A 15913-nucleotide genomic window follows, 5' to 3' on the forward strand; every position below is an offset into this window, starting at 1 on the left:
TTATTCCTTGTCCTGTCCTCAGAAACCAAGAGGAACAAATTTTCTCCTTCCTCCTTGTGACACCCTTTTAGATATTTGAAAACCGCTATCATGTCCCCCCTTAATCTTCTTTTTTCCAAACTAAACAAGCCCAGTTCATGAAGCCTGGCTTCATAGGTCATGTTCTCTAGACCTTTAATCATTCTTGTCGCTCTTCTCTGTACCCTTTCCAATTTCTCCACATCTTTCTTGAAATGTGGCGCCCAGAACTGGACACAGTACTCCAGCTGAGGCCTAACTAGTGCAGAGTAGAGCGGCAGAATGACTTCACGAATTTTGCTTACAACACACCTGTTGATACAACCTAGAATCATATTTGCTTTTTTTGCAACAGCATCACACTGTTGACTCATATTCAACTTGTGGTCCACTAAGCCCCTAGATCCCTTTCCGCCATGCTCCTTCCTAGACAGTCGCTTCCCATCTTGTATGTATGGAACTGACTGTTCCTTCCTAAGTGGAGCACTTTGCATTTCTCTTTATTAAACTTCATCCTGTTTACCTCTGACCATTTCTCTAACTTGCTAAGGTCATTTTGAATTATGTCCCTATCCTCCAAAGAAGTTGCAACCCCACCCAGTTTGGTATCATCTGTAAACTTAATAAGCATACTCTCTATCCCAATATCTACATCATTGATGAAAATATTGAACAGTACGGGTCCCAAAACAGACCCTTGCGGAACTCCACTTGTTATCCCTTTCCAGCAGGATTTAACACCATTAACAACAACTGTCTGACTATGGTTATCCAGCCAATTATGCACCCACCTTATCGTGGCCCTATCTAAGTTATATTTGCCTAGTTTATCAATAAGAATATCATGCGAGACCGTATCAAATGCCTTACTAAAGTCTAGGTATATGACATCCACCGCTTCTCCCTTATCCACAAGGCTCGTTATCTTATCAAAGAAAGCTATCAGATTAGTTTAGCATGACTTGTTCTTCACAAACCCATGCTGGCTATTCCCTATCACTTTATTACCTTCCAAGTGTTTGCATATGATTTCCTTAATTACCTGCTCCATTATCTTCCCTGGGACAGACGTTAAACTGACCGGTCTGTAGTTTCCTGGGTTGTTCTTATTCCCCTTTTTATAGATGGGCACAATATTTGCCCTTTTCCAGTCTTCTGGAATCTCCCGTCTTCCATGATTTTTCAAAGATCATAGCTAAAGGCTCAGATACCTCCTCTATCAGCTCCTTGAGTATCCTGGGATGCATTTCATCAGGACCTGGTGACTTGCTGACATCTAACTTTCCTAAGTGATTTTTAACTTGTTCTTTGTGTATCCTATCTTCTAAACTTACCCTCTCTCTGCTTGTATTCACTACGTTAGGCACACCTCCAGACTTCTCGGTGAAGACCGAAACAAAGAAGTCATTGAGCATCTCCGCCATTTCCAAGTTTTCTGTTACTGCTTCTCCCTCCTCACTGACCAGTGGGCCTACCCTTTCCTTGGTCTTCCTCTTGCTTTTAATGTATTTATAAAAGGTCTTCTTGTTTCTCCTTATGCTGTAGCTAGTTTGATCTCATTTTGTGCCTTTGCCTTTCTAATCTTGCGCCTGCTTTCCCGTGTTGCTTGTCTATATTCATCCTTTGTTATTTGTTCTGGTTTCCATTTTTTATATGACTCCTTTTTTATTTTGAGATCATGCAAGATCTCCTTGTTAAGCCAAGCTGGTCTTTTGCCATATTTTCTATATTCTGAGAGGAAACATACCAAATCTCCCCCCCCCCCCCCAAGTATGTGTGTGTTCTGTGAATACCCTAAGTTAAATGAGATTTTTTAAAACATACATAAACCACTAACTGGCTGAGATTAGGAAGACATTTCCCCCTATGAACAGTTTATGAACCTGTTTTGGGGTTTCTTGCCTCATTCTTTGAAGCATCTGGCATTGACCAATACAGGAAACAGAATACTGGAGTAGGTGAAACACTGTGCAGAGTAAAGTGGCAGGTCCCATGTTCTTTGAATTAGGTAAGGCAACAGATTCTAAATTCATGGACAAGCACTTTAGTCACAGTTAAAAAGGCTAGGGCACAAAAGATGCAGAAGAGAGAAAACCACCAGTAAGTGGCAACTACGTTAATGTGCGAGGGGAATGGATGGACAAACATCACACAATGAGGGAAGGAAGTTTGCAGTCCAAAGGAGAAGGAAGAAAGGGATGTATGGGAGGAAAAATGAAAACGAAAATGACTTTCACCATATTATGTCTGACCAGTTGGCAGGACTATTGCTGGATGAGGAATGGTTCCCAATATGCATCAGAATGAAACCAAGACCTTTGGACTTTTTCAGTAAAAAAACAGAGATGGCCAATAGACTGCTGTGCTAAAGCCATTTGCTGCAGCTCTGGGACTTCCCTGTGTTCAAGTTCCTTCTCCACCTCATTCAGAAAAAAGGACTAAATGCAGGTCCCACCTCTAGGTGGGTGTTTGACCATCTTGGTTTTTCCTTTTCTGATATAGTCATGGTTATGTCTACCTCTCTCTTAATTACAAGTTTCATTCCGGGCCTGATAAACCTTTCCTGTTTATAATTTAACTGAAACAGGTACAGTAGAATCATAGAATCCTAGGGCTGGAAGAGACCCAGGAGGTCATCAAATTCAGCCCAAAGCAGGACCAATCCCAACCAAATCATCCCAGCCAGGGCTTTGTCAAGCATATTCCACCACCTCCCTAGGTAACCCATTCCAGTGCTGCACCACCCTCCTGGGCTGTGTCCAGACTCAGGGTTTTTTTCGAAAAAACTTCACCTGCATCTAGACTGCAGCCGCGTTCTTTCGAAATTAAATCAAAAGAACGAGGCTTTTCTTTCGACGGCGGTAAGCCTCATTTCACAAGGAAGAATGCCTTTTTTCCAAAGTGCTCTTTCGAAAAAATGCGTTCTTGAAAGCAAACAGGGCTTTTTAGAAAGAGAGCATCCAGACTCACTTGCTGCTTTCTTTCGAAAAAGCGGCTAGCTTTTTCAAAAGTTCCGCGTGCAGTCTAGACGCTCTCTTTCAAAAGAGGCTTTTTCAAAAGTATCTTTTGAAAAAGCCTCTTTTGAAAGAGGCTTGCAGTCTAGACATAGCCCTGGTGAAATAGTTTTTCCTAATATCCAACCTAGACTTCCCCCACTGTAATTTGAGACCATTGCACTTTGTTCTGCCATCCATCACTACTGAGAACAGCCTCTCTTCATCCTCTTTGGAACCTCACTTCAGGAAGTTGAAGGCTGCTATCAAATCCCCCCTCACTCTTCCCTTCTGCAGATTAATTAAGCCCAAATCCCTCAGCCTCTCTTCGTAGGTCATGTGTTCCAGTCCCCTAATCATTTTGGTCTCCCTCTGCTGGACTCTCTCCAAAGCATCCACATCCTTTCTGTAGTGGAGGCCCCAGAACTGAACACAATACTCAAGATGTGGCCCCCCAGTGCTAAAAAAGGGGAATAAACGCTTCTCTATGTCTGCTGGCAATGCTCCTCCTAATGCACCCCAATATTCCATTCACCTTCTTGGCTACAAGGGCACACTGTTGACTCATATCCAGCTTCTCATCCACTGTAACCCCCAGGTCCTTTTCTGCTGAACTGTTACCTAGCCAGTCGGTCCCCAGCCTGTAACAATGCTTGAGATTCTTCTGTCCCAAGTTCAGCACTTTGCACTTGTCCTTGTTGAACTTCATCAGATTTCTTTTGAACCAGTCCTCTAACTATCTAGGTCACTCTGGACCCTATCCCTGCCCTACAATGTAGCTACCTCTCCCCCTAGCTCAGTGTCATACACAAACTTGCTGGGGGTAAAATCCATGCCCTCATCAAGGTCATTAATGAAGATGTTGAACAAAACGTGCCCTAGAACCTATCCTTGGGGCACTCCACTTGAAAGGTACCGCCAACCTGACATCTAGCCATTGATCACTACCCATTGGGCCCAACAATCTAGATAGCTTTCTGACCACCTTACAGTCCATTTATCCAATCCATGCTTCCTTAACCTGCTGGCAAGAATAGTGTGGGAGACCGTATCAAAAGCTTTGCTAAAGTCAAGATGTATCCACTGACTTCCCCATGTCGACAGAGCCAGTTACCTCATAATAGAAGCTAATCAGATTGGTCAGGCATAACTTGCTCTTGGTGAATCTATATTGACTATTCCTGATCACTTTCCCTTCTTCAAAATAGATTCAAAAGTGCTTCAAAATAGATTCCTTGTGGATCCTCTCCATGATTTTTCTGGGAATTGAGGTAAGGCTGACTGGTCTGTAGTTCCCTGGATTGTCCTTCTTCCCTTTGTTAAAGATGGGCACTACATTTGCTTTTTTCCAGTCATCCGGGATCTCTCCCGATCTCCATGAGTTTTCAAAGATAATGGCCAAAGATTCTGCAATGACATTTGCCAACTCCCTCGGTACCCTCGGATGCATTAAATCCAGATCCATGGATTTGTGTATGTCTAGCTTTTCTAAATAGTTCGGAACCTGTTCTTTTTCCACCGAGGGCTGCCCACCTCCTTCCCATACTGCGTTGCCTAGTGCAGCAGTCTGGGAGCTGTCCTTGCCTGTGAGGACAAAGGCAAAAAAGACATTGAGTACTTCAGCTTTTCCCACATCATCTTTCACTATATTACCTACCTAATCTAGTTAAGGGCCCCACACCCTCTCTGGTCACCCTGTTAATGCTAACATGCCTGTAAATACCTTTCTTGTTACACTTCACATCCTTTGCTAGCTGCAATTCCAATTGCGCTTTCATCTCCCTGATTACTCACATGCATTCTCGAGCAATATATTTATACTCCTCCCTAATCATCTGTCCAAGTTCCCACTTCTTGGAAGCTTCCTTTTTGTGTTTAAGCTCAACAAGGAGCTCCCTGGTAAGCCAATCTGGTTCCCTACCATATTTGCTTTTCTTGCTATGCATTGGGATGGTTTTTTCCCGTGCCTTGAATAAGGCTTCTCTAAAATACTACCCCTTTTCAATATATTTTAATTTCATGGACACGTCCCCGGCCACCCTCTCCTCCCCACTGCCTGATGGAGGAAAAAAAAAAACAAAAGGAAAAGTAAGGAGAGCAAAAGAATTTTTAACTTATCATGGGAACCACTGGCCTAGATTTAGATTCCTGTTTCCAAGAGAGTGGCACAACGTCATACATACCCCTCTGGGATATGCCAATCATTAGCTACCTCAGGCTGTAGCCTGCCTAGTATGCTGGCTTTTGTGAATCGCATTCTTATGCTCTTAGCTCTCCTCAATTCAGCTTTTTGAATCATAGAGTTATTTTTGTAATTTATGTAAGTGCCTGTAAATTAGGCAACATGATACTGAGCATTTCAACAGCGAAGTACTTCTGTGGATCACAAAATAATTCAAATTTTGATTTGCTAGACAAAATAACAACAAACTGGAAAAAAATCATTCAGAAACAACCCAGAAGTTTGTTCACTTATTCATTTTCTTGGTGAAACAAAAACAAAGACATTTGTTGACAAAGAAAAACATTTTGATGTGAGGGACTCATAAAACAGAGAAGGAAAGGGTGCTTTCCTTCCTACTTCTCACCTACCTTTTTTATCCAAAAGCCCAATGGAAAGAGGATTCTGTAGGGGTTAGGGAAGGGATACTCAAGTTTAAATCCTTACTTTGAGGCAGTAAATGTGGATCCGAGTTACGAACGGCAATCCACGCTTACGAACAGTGCGGTCTCCATGTAACTCTATGGGATCCACGTGACGAACACTTCGAGCTACGGACCAAGTGTTGGTTCATAACTTGTTTGTAACTCGGGGAGCGGCTGTACCCTAATCACTAGCCTATTGGCTATTTGGGAGTAGGATGCTCTTATACTCTTCCATTGAAGATGTTCTAATTTCTATAAATAAACTAAATAGCAGAAGATTGAGCAACACAAATCTATAGTTTGGTGACTAGGACAGTTTCATCAAGAGAATGAGAGAGATCCACTCCCAGCATATCCAATGGCACACTGGTTAAGACATGCATGAGGAAGACCTGGGATTCATTCCCTGCTTTGTGGCATTGACAGCAGGAAGATGTTTCAATTACTTTTACAGACTTATTTCCTCTAGGTCAGAGATTCCCAAACTTTTTGACAGAGAGACCAGTAAATCCATTCAAGAGCTTTTTGAGGACCAGTAACATTCATTTGCATATTTTCATATTCATTAAGTAAATTATGAATATTCAAATAAGTTGTTTCTGGTCCTCCCAAACCCCCCAGTGCCAGCGTTAGCAAAGCTTTTGATACAGTCACCCACAATATTCTTGACAGCAAGTTAAGGGAATGTGGATTGGATAAATGGTCTGTAAGATGGATAGAAAGCTGGCTAGATCAGGGTTTCCCAAACTTTTTACTTTAGTTGGAACCTGTTTTTTTTCAGTAATGTTTTTTGCAGCCCAAAAATATAAACACATATAAAAAAAAGAATTAAAAATGAATAAATTTTCAGTGTTTCACCCGGCTGCATCCTCCACCCAGCCTGGGTCAGGGCTTGGGGGACCCGGAGCCGCATGGGCACTCCAGGAGGTGGGAGAAGGAGCAGATTGGGGGTAGGGTATCTGGCTAGGAGGGAGGGTACAAGGAAGGGTAGGATTGCCAGGTGTCCAGTTTTGTACCAGACAGTCTGGTATTTGAGGGTTTTTTCCTGGAAACAAATTGAGAAATTACCACATATAAAATGTCTAGTATTTTCTAATTAGGTAAGTTTTATTATAATTAGGTGTATCAGTCCTTAGATGGGAACTGCCTGGCTGGAAGATGTGCTCACGCTACCTGAGTGTGTCTACCTGCCAAGCAGTTTGCAACTACTTGAGGGAGGGCATGTGGGGGTGAGGGGGTGGCAAAATGGAATCCCTGGCCAGACTCACTTGTCTGTCAGGGTCTGCATGTGCCCGGGTCAGTCCCGCTCCCCCCCCCATCTCCCCAGTCCAGCCCTGATTCCGGTGGCCCACCCCCACCAATCTCCCCCGGTCAGCCCCGCTCCCCTGATGACCCCCCTACCAGCCCCGCTGCTGCCGTCCAGCCCTGCTTCCAGCAGCTGGTTCTCCCATCCTCCTCCTCCTGATCTCCGTCGTCCAGGAGAGAACGCAGGCAGAGGAACGCCGCCGCCTACAGCCGCATGGCTGCCACTGTGCCCAGGAAAGGCCACAGGTGCACACAGGAGCAGGTGTGCCTGAAGGTTAAAGAGCTGTGGCAGGTGTACACCAGGGCCACCAGAGGTGGCGCCGCAGCAGGGGCTGTCACCTGCCCCTATTTCCCCACCCTCGATCAACTCCTGGGGGGCGGGGTGGTCTGCGCCTGCCCTGGAGGCAGCGAGCCAGGACTGGAGGGCCCTGACCCGGGCACACCAGAGGGGCCACCACCAGCAGTCGGCAGGGATGTCCAGGGAGACCATACCAGGTAAGTGCCAGCACTGTCCCCTGCCTGGGGGGGAGTCAGGGAGGGAGACCAAGGACCGCGCGTGTGGGCTATGCCTCCCACGGATCACGCAGCCACCTGTGCACGTGTGAGCACGTGTCATGCCAGCCTTGGGCAGGTGGCTCCAGCTGCATGACACCCAGGGGCCGTGGCCCATTAGGCACACGCGTATGTGAAGAGACCTGACACGATCCCGACCCCGGTGCAGGACCCAGCAGGACACTCTCCCTTCACACGCCCCCTCTACACAGAGGCAGGGGACATCTCCCCTCTGCCCTGGCCACACTATACACAGCACAGGGGCGTGGGTGCAGTCTTGGGGCAGCTCCCAGTCCTGGGGAGAGCCAGATGTCCTAACCATGGCCTCTGTGCAAGCACATTGGCTCTGATGGTGCAGGGCATAGTCGCCCTCACGTCGTGGGGGGGACTGGGCATCATTCATTGCGTCCCCCAAGGAGAACTGACCATTTCTCTTCTTTCTCTACAGCTGCACCAGCTGCTCGTGCAGGGCGCACCACCCCGCCCAGAACATGCTCCCACACCCACGGTCTGCTCCGGACCACCACCATGCAGCAGGAGTACTGGGACCAGCACCTGGGGGCCCTGCGAGCCCTGCACCGCACCATCCAGGCCTGGATACTGGAGGACCTGCAGCTGCACTGGACCAAGGTCAGGACCAAGCGCTGAACTCAAACCTGCAGGCTCTGCTGCAGAGCATGGTGCCCCGTGCCGGTTCTGCGCCTGCTGCCCCCCCAACTACTGTCCCTCCTCCCACTCCTGCCCCCCCCCACTACTTCCTCCTCAACCTCCATACCTTCCTCCTCAATGTCCACACCCCCAACTCATCCTCTCCACCCTCCTCCCCATCGCCCCGGGGATGCTGAGGCCCCCTCCCCTGCCGTGCTGGGAGGCGGTTGGCCTGGCAAGACCCCCACCCCTGAGCTTCCCCTTCCCCTTCTTCCCCTTGCTTCCCCCTTCCAGCTCCCTCCTCCCAGTTTTCCCCCTCCCCTCTCCCACCCTCTCTCCTGCCTTCTCCTGCCTCCTTTCCCCCATCTCCCCAGAGTTTCATTCCCCCTCCCCAATTGTGTTAAATGAACCCAGTTTCTATTTTTGAAAATATGTGTCTTTTATTTGACATCAGGAAGGGGGGGCTAGGGAAGGGTAAGTGGAAGGACGAGAGGGAGGAATGGAGCACGAGCCCCCGGTGGGGAGGACCAGTGTGGCTCTGAGGGCTCCTCGGGATGGACGCTCTCCTGCAGGGCCTCCTGGTTCCTGACAGCCCCTCAATGGTCCTCCTGAATGGCAGCTTGCAGACAGTGCAGCCAGGCTGCTGGCAACGTGTCCACAAGACGCAGCAGAGTCCCCAGGGGCAGGTCTGGTTCCAAGTTGCAAAGTGCCATGGTGTCCTGAGTGAGGGCAAGCAGAGCACTCCAAGACACAAATGCTTTGCTGTCCCTCAGCGAGGTAGACCAGCAAGCAGAGAAACCTGAGACCTGTCTGTCCGGGATGGGGGGGTCAGGTCCCCTTAAGCACAGACCTCGGCTAGCCTGAGGCAGCAGCCCCACACTCTAAATCTGACCCTGATGCCCTTTTGGCACTGATTCCGGCAAGTGTTACCTTCGATTCAGGGTCCACTCAATGTGGATGTGCTATTTCGAATTAGAAAAATGCTATTTCGAATTAGTTTTTGGGTCTAGATGAGTTATTTTGAATTAGCTTATTTCCAATTAATTAATTCGAAATAAGTTCATTCAAAATAACGTTGTAGTGTAGACCTACCCTCCTTTACTTTTAACTTTAATGTAATTTTTCCCACGTATACCTCTACTTAATTTGGTCTTTAAAATCTTCCTATATATTGGGGAAAATACAAGATTTAATGTTTTTAAATAATGGAATATTTTAATGTATTATGTAGTTGTATTTTTAACATACAATGGTTTTTGCCATTGGAAGAGTTTTCGCTGATGACTTTCATTAGTTATTATATAAATGTTGCCGTATAGCTATAATTATAGATATCCCTAAGAAGTTTGCATTTTCTCCTGAAAAGCAACAATGAACAGCTTGTCATAATCTTGCTCTTTCCCACCTCTTTCGGTAAGGGAGTGTGTTGTCTTAAGTATTTGTATCATACGCAGGAAAATGGGGTCATGACTGGTGCTTTCTGACTCTAGTGTGACACAGACAACAAACAACTGATCAAACATGGTACAAAATTCAGGGAAAAGTGAGCCCTATTATATATGGATGGAGGTGGGTAAAAATGCATGGCAAATATTCATTATAATGTGAAAATTTGCTACTGCAGAGATGTGTGTATGTACACTCACAGAAACACACACACATACACTACCTTAGTTTCGAAGCACAGCAGTTAGGCCACCTGGTTTTTAATGAGCTATTTATCATTGTATCTCCTCAGCTATAAGTAGACTATAGATACATACGAAAGACTAAGGATATATTTTAAATTTTGCCCAGCCCTATTTCACACTGTTTGATGCACACAGATGCAGTCCTTGCATTATGACATTGAGCTCTGGTGTGAAATATTTGTGCATAATTCTGCTTTGCTAAATATTATTTTTGTCTTTTCAACTAAAATTTTGTGCTTCCTGTCCTAAATTCTTGTGATGTGGTGATTTATTTTTTCCTATGCATTGTTAAAATAGTACTATGTTCTACTGCATATGAGTATGTTTTCATTGTGTGTACATTATACATGGTGTAAATAGTAACTTTACAGTTAAGATTGTGTTGAGATTTTCACTTAAAGTTAAATTAAAATTCCAAATGCAGAATGGACTTGAGGGGTCCAGTATATATGATGAAACAGGGAAGTATTCCTTCCCAAGAAAAACTCCATGAGGAATCCTAGAAATACAGATAAGTTGCTCCCTTACTATTCCAGACTTCAGACCCCACGGTGCTTCCTGTGTCTTTCTTCTTCTCTCCTGGTACATCGAGACTACACCTCTCTGTTGACAGGGAGATGTAGATTAGGTATGTCGAAATTACTAATGAAGCAGGGATTTAAATAACCTGTGCTTCATTAGCATAAACATGGCCACTGCTTTTTTTTAAACGGAGCTTTTTCGAAAAAAATGGCAGTCTAGACAGGGATCTGTCGAAAAATAAACCCTTTTTCGACAGATCCTGTAGTCCTCAAAAAATGAGGTTTATAGGATCTGTCGAAAAAGGGTTTATTTTTCAACAGATCCCCGGCTAAACTGCCTTTTTTTTTTAAAAAGCTCCGTGTCAAAAAAAGTGGCAGCCATGTTTATGCTAATGAAGCATGGGATATTTAAATCCCTGCTTCATTAGCAATTTTGACGTGCCTAATCTGCATCTTTCTGTCGATAGAGAGGTGTAGTCTAGACACAGCTTCCATCTGAACTTCCTGCCCCCAAATCTCCCCTCATAGACCTAAGAGAGGTACAGTTTGCAGTCTTCTACCCCCATATAGTAACCACATATCTTTCACCCTCCTCACACACTAAACTCTAAACACAAAACCATAACATAAGAACATCAGAACACCCACACTGGGTCGAACGAAAGGCCCATTTAGCCCAGTATTCTGTCTACTGACAGTGGGCAATGCCAAATGCCTCAGAGGGAGTGAACACAACAGATAATCATCATGCACTCCCTCTCCTGTCATCAATTTCCAGACAAAAAGAGGCTAAGGACATCATTCCTACCCATCCTGGCTAATAGCCATTGATGGACCTAACCTCCATGAATCTGTCTAGCTCTTTTTTGAACCTTGTTAAAGTTCTAGCCTTCACTGTGTAACGTGGTCCCCCGCCTTCTCATCAATATGCATGAGCAGTGACACTGAATATGTAATAACTGTCATGAATAGTTACATAGATGGTTCTAGTTTCTGCTGCACACGGCACGCAAGTGGCTGCACATGTTACCATGTGCTGCTGCACACAGTACACTCACCCCAGACAGTTAGAAGCTGTTTATTCAGACACCCAATCAGAGACGCTTGTTTACCTAAACAAGGTCCAATGAGTTTAAAGCTACAGCTCATAAATATTCATGGGGAGAGAATACTTAAGTTCTGGTTAACCTTTTGTTCGCTGTTCGCTTCTTCTGCAGCGTTCCACCCTACCCCCTGTCCATGTCTATAGGTAGCTAGGTTAGTTAGAGGTTCGTCATCGAGTCTGTCTGTTAGTATAGTGCGTCGGTTCTACGCTCAAGCGGCCGGGGTATTATATCGTGACGGGAGGCGTCGTGTTAGTTTAGTTAGGGATTTTGTGTATCCAGTCTGGGTACAGGAGTAGCTCGTCTATCACCGGTTCCAGCTGAAGAGCGGAATCAACCCGAAGGCCAGAGCCAGGCAACTTACCAGCAGTGAATCCTGCGTCCAGGAGCGGAAGGCCCCGGAGGAGGACTTCACCACCTGCCTGCATTCCACCCGTCCCCAGGGTTTACGAGGGACCGCCTCTCTGTTCCTCACCAAGGGCTCGGAAGGAGCCTAAGGCTTGAGGTCGAGAGCACCGCAGAGGACATCGCTACGAGGGATTGCCTCCTAGTCTCTCGCTAGAGGCTTTAATTAACCAAAGGCTTGAGAGACAGGTGCATCACGTCCATCGTCGACAGCTGGATAGTGTAATTATTGTCCGTGTAATCCTTGTGTTTGTGGGGTACTTTACTATCCTCCTATTTCTTCTTGGGTTGGGATATTAAGAGTGTTCACCTATTTCCTTGTTGTACCTTTTAAATTTTACAATATATGGTATGGCCCCTTTAAATTGTGTAACGTTTTTATTTCTCTGCAGCAAGTTAATCAACAAACACCTATGATAGATGAGGTTTGGTGGTATCTGCAACTTCCACTGAGGTTTAATTAATTAATTAGTAGTAATCAGATTGCAAATCTAGGCTTAAGCATCCTCTGTGTAACAGCTGCATCCTCTGGTAAGGAGTTCCACAGGTTGACTGAGTGAAGAAAAACTTCCTTTTGTTTGTTTTAAATCTGCTGCCTATTAATTTTGTTTGGTGCCCCCTTATATTGTGGAAATAAGTAAACAACTTTTCCTTATTCACTTTTTCCATACCAGTCATGATTTGATAGACTGTTACATTTACATGTAAAATGTATAACTATTTTCATAACAATTATATTTACATGTAAAATGATACATTTCACAATCGTGCATGCAGAAAGGTGATTTATTTTCACCTACTCATGGTAGGAATTCAGGCTGCACATTTGACTTTGTGAGGAACTCGATGTGTGTGCTGTGGTTGTTAATACGTTGGTATTGAGAAGAAATATAGTGTCTAGGTGAGGAATCTGCAACTGGATATTATGATATTTGGTGGTAAAAATGGGTAAGCTGAAGCTAATGTGTATGTGAACTATGGCTTAATAACCTTAATAGGTAGTGCAAGTCATAGAATTGATACAAATGCCATTGAGCAATTTGTACTGCAAGTCAGTTGTTCCACATGGGAGTATATGCACATTTGTATGCACATGCTCTCTGACTCAGCACAGAAATATCTGGATCAGCAAAACATTCATAGTTCTTAAAAAAGGCAACATGGTTGATGGAGTCACATTGTTTGTTTATGCTCATTAGGAGGTTGTTTTTTTTAATTGTCTGCTGAGAGCAATAATTGTCAGTAGTTGTAAGCAAGAGAGCAGCTTCTCTGGTAGTATCAACATGAAATGGAGGGGGAGCACCTGGAGTCAATGAGACAAATTTTGCAGAGACACAAACATGACAGCAGTTACACATCAATTGTTTCAGAGTCGAAACTGGGTCACAATTCTGATCCAGATCCACCAGCTTGCTGATCCATTTTCCTGTAAAGTTTTCCATAATCATTGGAATAGCTATTCAGGATAAAGCATTTTGTGGTGACATAATGCTCATTCATATTACCGTGCAGTGACCCTCCCAATGTTTTATTTGTAAGCTACAGTAGGGAATTGTTAGGGATTGCAGAATAAATGGAATTATGAAGAACATAAGAAAGGAGCCTGGTTCTCCATCTATGACAGCAAGGCACGTTTTCCCTTCTAGTCAGCATATACTATTTGTTTTCTGTATTTACTAGAGATACAGCCAACTTCCAAAACTCAGAACTGGATTTCTAATACCCCAATTTTCAAGTGCTTTGATCAGGAAGTTGCTGCTCAGGTCCATCTTTAGCATTCCTATTCCAAAACATTTGAAATGGGAGAGAGAGGGGAAGGTTTCAGAATGCTGCTGCAGCACAGTGAGTGTAATAATTCACATGAGAGAGCACAGAGACAAGGCTAGCTTCGAAGCTGGGATCTCCTAAACATTAGCTTTCTAAGGGAGATAAAATACTGAAAAATACTTGGCTTAAACTGCTGCAAAAACTCATATAGTGTGTACCACTTCTGGAAAAGACCCTGGGGATCAGCAATGGAATCCTTTCTCTTGATTGGCTGGTTAAATAGAGGCCTGTTAGATTCAGACAGGCTAGATTGATTATACAGCAGCAGAAGGAGCTTAGACTCAGAGCTGAGAGAGCGAGAGGGAGAGAATATGTACTATAGAATCAGTATGTGACTGCTGGTGCCTGATAACACTGATACCTAGCTCCCTCAGTGGACAACTTACTGAGCTGCCTTTTCCTTCACAAGAGGATGTCAGCCCAAAGCCTGGGCAAGCGATAGCAGACTGGACCTTGGAATAGTTCATTTTACCTATCTCTTAACAATCTTCATCTCTGAAGAAGAGATTCATTACTGAAAACAAAAATTTGCCCTCTCCCCACTAAACCCACACAGCACCGATGATCAACACAGTTTAATCCTCCAGGTAAGGATGTTTTTCTTTGTCCTTTCTCAGCTGCTAATAAAAATGCATTACTCTTCTGTATATTTTGCATTTTAAAAATATATCTACAAGCTTTGGCTTTCATGTACAGCATGTATTTATTGTGTATAGTTTTCTGTCATTCTCAGATGAATAGGTATAAAATGCTATGCAGAGAGAATTAGGAGGGAGCTCTGGATTGTGAAAAATCATGATTATACTTTTGTCCCCAACTATGTGAAATTGAAGTGGGTAAAATGACATTTTTCTATCTGCTTGTGCAATGTTATAATGCAAACTGTCCCACAGACACTAAGCAGTTTAGGGCAATAACAGCATAGCAATAAGGCTTTCCTGTATTATTAATTCTTGACTGCTCCTATTTGTGCAGGCAGGTAAGGCAGGCATTTCACTTAAGCTTGTTAGTAGTTTAACACAGATTCTCTCTTTTGATGGTAAGCTAACCACTGCTGCATAAACATGATATGTCTTAAATGATATGGCATTAGACTGCCATCTTATTATAGATATGGCAATTATAGCTCACATTCTGCTTGCAAAGAAAAGACCAAGGTTTAGGAGCTGAAACATGAATTCTTGAATATTTCAGTTATTCTGTGCCTGATGTGACAGTCCTATCGGGCTGATTGCCTGTTCTGGTGTGACATTGAAAATACCCTCCTTTACGGCACCTTTTGCTCTATGTAAACTTGTCATATATTACATACATCCCTCAGCTGGTGGGGGACAGTTTCATTACCACTGTGCAAGGTATTAGGTTAGAAAAGAAATAATTGAGCTTTAGGCTATGCAGCAGTCAGGAAGTTGATTGACTTTGGTTTATAGGAGACAGAAGAGTAAAGCTAAAAAGAGCCCTGTGACTTCAAACAAAAGGCATTCATGTCATATTCTTTCCAATTGTGATGATTTGCATCACCATTCATGTTTATGCTTTCTATGTCTTGATACCAGACAATAGGATGTTTTATATTCCCAGCCAATTTAATTTTCTAACTGAGTAGGATGGAGTAAGTCACTCCGTTAATCTAATAATTTGAGCATGTATTCTTACAAGCAGGCACAACTTTCCCGTGGGTCATCCAGCTAAGAAATTTTCACAGGTTACTGATCCTAAAATGTCTGAGCTTTTAATCCCTAATTTGTAGTCTACCTCTGGTAATGATAACCAATCAATAAATATGTTTCAATTACTTTTTTCCTCCCCCAAATATTTTAACTTTGGACTGTATGTAGCATTAAAATATTAAATAATATCATTTCACCTGGTAACTACAAAATGCCACAAGTGATATAACATGATATAACTTATTCATAATTATTCAGTTCACTTTTTATAATAGTGCATACTTAAATGGGTGAGTGAGGAACTTTGGTTCATTTTTATATACTTTATGAAAAAATTACTAAAAATAGAGATGCAAATTGGCAAACCTTAAAAAAAAACAGTATATGTTTGTTCTGTTCAGCTTTCTGCTTTAACATAGTGTATATAAATTGTCACAGTCTCTCTCTATAGTTTATAAACACAATTTATACATATAATATTTCTAGCCTTTTCTCCTGTGATATTCTTCACAGGTAATCAGGTACTCATTTAGG

The 15913-nt window shown here is 43.6% G+C and overlaps 1 protein-coding gene across 1 annotated transcript in view; it reads left to right on the top strand.

The window, feature by feature from the left end:
* The first annotated feature begins 13725 nt into the window (after positions 1-13725).
* The window catches only part of CDH18 (cadherin 18), a 1008237-nt gene continuing 1006049 nt past the window's right edge, over positions 13726-15913 (top strand). Inside the window, exon 1 of the mRNA XM_075921429.2 lies at positions 13726-14296. The gene's annotated coding sequence lies outside the window, so the exon portion shown is untranslated. The remainder of the gene's footprint in view (positions 14297-15913) is intronic.

The sequence above is a fragment of the Pelodiscus sinensis genome, chromosome 2 (assembly GCF_052426305.1).
Source record: "Pelodiscus sinensis isolate ZL-2025 chromosome 2, ASM5242630v1, whole genome shotgun sequence".
Classification (NCBI taxonomy): domain Eukaryota; kingdom Metazoa; phylum Chordata; order Testudines; family Trionychidae; genus Pelodiscus; species Pelodiscus sinensis.